General features: G+C 37.8%; 1 protein-coding gene across 6 annotated transcripts in view; it reads right to left on the bottom strand.

The window, feature by feature from the left end:
- The window catches only part of LOC104871410 (zinc finger protein 791), a 62,937-nt gene that overhangs the window by 47,741 nt on the left and 11,184 nt on the right, over window positions 1-4,012 (bottom strand). Inside the window, exon 1 of one of the 6 annotated variants that reach the window (XM_033761604.1) lies at window positions 1,540-1,595. The exons of the other annotated variants lie outside the window; for them this stretch is intronic. The gene's annotated coding sequence lies outside the window, so the exon portion shown is untranslated. Of the gene's footprint in view, window positions 1-1,539; window positions 1,596-4,012 lie in introns of those variants that run through there. 6 annotated transcript variants of the gene reach the window in all.

Below are 4,012 nucleotides of genomic sequence, written 5' to 3'. Positions count from 1 at the left end.
CTTACTGTTTTTAAGAGACCTCTCTTTTCATGGTCACTGACTGCAATCTTATCTTCTATATCTGAGAGTCTATCTTTGCATTCTTTTATTCTGTTTTGTACACTTTCAATAGAGTGTTTAATCTCCTGGATATCTGTTTGAATCTGTTTTATAGATTCCATTTTTTTCCTATGTTGGGCGTTTATTTTTTCCATTTCTTTCTTATGCTGGGCCTTCATGGCTTCTATCATGGTCCTGAGCTTATCTATTTTTTTTTTCTGTCAGTTTCTGCTCTAGAGTCTCGAATCATGACTTCCATTTTGCTCACTATCTTTATGGTTATCTGGGAAATTATTTCTGTTTTGAATTTTTCTAGAGCCTGATTGATCTGTTTTGTTACTTCCTGTGCTTTGAGTTCAGGGTGTCCTGGTGGTTTAGTATCGGCCTTTTCATCCTCATTTGCCCTACTGTTTCCCATTGGTAAACTGAAAGTCTGTCCTTGTGTCTTGCTTAAGTGTTTTCTCTTTTTAATTTTTGTTGTCGGACTGTCCTTGGTTTAATCTCTGGATTATCACCCAAATCTTCCTGATATAGTTGCACCCTTGCTTCTGTGTCTCTAACAACCCACAGACATTCTCATCTTCATAATATCAGAGAAAACAGCTCATCAAATCAATGGCAATGCTTTAACCCAACTGATACAATCAGCAACACACTAAGATCAAGCACAACTTGGACACTGACCACCTGTGGTAGTCACTAGTCTATCACCCTTAAATCATTTGAATTAAATTGAAATCAAGAAGCAGTCCAGAACATGTCTGCCGTGAACAAAATTTCAATATAGTGTATTTACCATTTAATGGCTCAGACAGAGTGAAGATGCAAGACCCCTGATCTCATTTAGCTGATTGCTGAACCCCATAACGCTGACTGACCTCGGGCTGCAAGGCCCAGACTGAGTTCCCCAACCTTCTGAATGGTTGAACTCCACAACGTTCTATTACAGGTTTCCCATGCCCTTTCTTTAAAGATGTTCAAAGTTGGGAACTCAGAAAAATAAATACCCTTGATGACCACCTCTGCCTCTGCAGAGTGGGTCCAAAGACTGGCACAGTCAGGAGGTCTGAGAGTGCGGGGGGGGGCGCTTATGGGGGTTCAGGGGCTGGCGTTTGAGTGATAGCGGCTGGGTAGGGAGCAGGCGTGGCTCTCCTTCCCGCGGTGGATCGGGGCCCAGCCTACCTCCCAGAGCTTGAGTGATGGCGGCTGGGTCGGGAGCAGGCGTGGTTCTCTCTTTTAATTCTTTTGGAAAGATACCCAGCAGAGGGATGGCTGGGTCAAATGGAACCTCTAATCCTAGTTATTTGAGGTATCTCCACAGAAAAGTTTTTCAAAATTTTTAAAATTCATCCTCAAATTCAAACTAATTCATATTAAATAGGTGCAAATATCTGATAACCTTATTATGTCTTCTACCTAAATATATTGTTATATATTGGACTTCTTTCTGCCTTCTTTCTACTCCAGCAAGGGCCTTGTTTCAGAATCTATGCAACTTACCCCTAGATCCTGCTTGCACTGCACTGGATGCTGCCATCAGGGCCTTTCTGTTGCACTAATGTTCACTCCCTCTAACAATGGAGAAGGGTTCTTTTCTCCCCACAACCCTGCCAACATTTGTCATTGGATGATTTCTCAATAGCAGCCATTCTTTTTGGGGTGAGGTAGAATCTCAGTGTTGTTTTCATCTGCATTTCTCAAATGACCAGAGATGTTGAACATTTTTTTCATATATTTATTTGCTGTTTAGCAAACATACTTTAAACCAAGCCATAAACATGCAGAAGGGAAGCCAAAATGAAAAAGCTCCAATAAAATGTCATGGGTTTGTTGATTTTGACAGAGGAGATCAATGAATACCTCTCATGCTTCCAAGGGAAGCTTCATAGTCAACAAGACTAACTCATCCTGGTGGATAACACTGGCAAAAGAGCTAAGAGGCTCTTTACATGGTCCCAAAAGTAACCCCTGAGTAATCTTATCTGACCTTAATATATAATACTGTATGAGGTTAATTTTAATTAACACAGGTGTTGCTTTAGCTTAAACATCCAGCAGGAAAGTATAATCAACAAGACATATAAAAATTAATTTAGGCTAAATGTCACAGAGATGTCAAGTCCAAACAACTTTTAACTACAGCGTTTCCTTGATATCCAAAGGTAATTGTTGCTAGGACCCCTGGAGACACTAAAATCCACAGGTGCTCAATCCCCTTACATAAAATTGTATAGAGTTTATGTATAACCCATACACCTCCTCCTGTACAATTTAAGTCATTGCTAGCTTACTTGCAATACCTAAGACAGTGTAAATGCTATGTAAAATTGTTAAACTATATTGTTTAAAAACAATAGCAAAAAAGTTTGTATATGTTCACCACAGAGACAATTGCTTTTCAGATCTTTTCAATCTGTGCTTAGTGAAATCTGAGATGTGGAACTTGAAAACATATAGCTTTAAAGTTACCATTGTTGATACAAACAGATTCTATGATGGTCAGTCCTCCTAAATTCTATACCACACAGTGATGGGTCTGACTCTTGTTTCACCAGTGCCTGCTCTCAGTGAAGAAGCAGCTCGAGAGAATGATGCCCCAGTACCCCTTGAGGATGAGTCAGAGGTTGTCACTGCAGAGAGGAGTTGATACCAAAAAATTAAGGGGCCAAGTCCAAAGGCCTCAGCAAACCTAAATAAACTAACAGCCAAGTGAGATAGTCTCAAAGAAAGCCACAGCTGCAAGAGACAAAGGAAAAATAAAATCCATCGGCAGACAGGATTTTTGCAAGTACTCTGTCCTTTCTCGGCTCTGCAGAAAACTGTATATAAAACATCTGAATTTGAGTGCTTCCTTGGCATTCTCTTGCCCCCCTCATCTAGTGAGGGTTTTTCTTTCTTGTTCTTTTTAATAAATACACACTCAACTTTCCCCATTGCTTTCTCTATTGTATTGATTCAATCTTTGTGGCTTCAGAACAAGAATCCAGAGGAGAGGAAGCTGCTGGTGGCAATAGGAAAACAGGACAAAATGAAAAAAATCTATAACGATATAATCAAAATCAGCATCATCACCTCAAGTGGGCTCATTCACTATTATATAATACTGAGTATAACAAATACAGAGGAGACAGACTTCTCAAAATCACAAGAAATATTCACTAGCACAGACCATGTTTAGAGCAACAATGAAGACCTTAATGTAGCCAAAGAAATGGAAATAATGTAAAGTAAGCTCACTTAACATATTGGAATTAAAGTGGAATGCAATAGCAGAAATATGCTTAGAAAATTCCAAAAGTAGAAATTAAATCAACAAATTTAAAGGACATGTGTCTGATGAATGGCTTGATAAATTATTAAAGATTTCTAAAATGAATTATTATCATCTCAAGGATATTATTATCATACCTTATTATCGTCTCAAGGATTTCTCCAAAGAAAATTTAAACAATGAATGCATATATTACAGAAGAACAAAGATCTCAACTTGATACCAAATGTTCCAGTGTAGAAGCCAGCAAAATAATCGCAAGATAAAAATCAAAATCACTCAACAAATAATTTCAAATTCCATTTGCTAAACATTCACTTAGGATTATAGGCCATAATAAGAAGAAATTAGTAAAAGTATATAAAAAAGTGCTACTAAATAGTACATTAATGTCATCTATTTTGAAAATCTGAGATCATATCAATGGATGCAGACAAAAAACACAAAAAAGAAAAACAAAATGTATTGAGACTAAAATAGAATACATAAAAACAGTTTTAACTTCCGTATAGCATTGTGATGTGAGTTGGAAAAATAAAGAACCAGAAAAACTAGTAGAATTAACAAGAGATTGCAGCATGGTGTAGCTCCTTATCTTACTACCAAAAAATCTGTCATGTGGGCCGGGGATTTAGCTCAGTGGTGCCACCACGTGCCTTGCAAGCTCAAAATCCTGGTACCAAAAAAAAAAAAAAAAAAAAA

This window comes from Fukomys damarensis, unplaced genomic scaffold, assembly GCF_012274545.1.
Source record: "Fukomys damarensis isolate Sample0158 unplaced genomic scaffold, DMR_v1.0_HiC HiC_scaffold_1, whole genome shotgun sequence".
Classification (NCBI taxonomy): Eukaryota; Metazoa; Chordata; class Mammalia; order Rodentia; family Bathyergidae; genus Fukomys; species Fukomys damarensis.
Note: the sequence above shows the minus strand (reverse complement) of the source record. Positions and strands in the feature narration are given on the sequence as shown.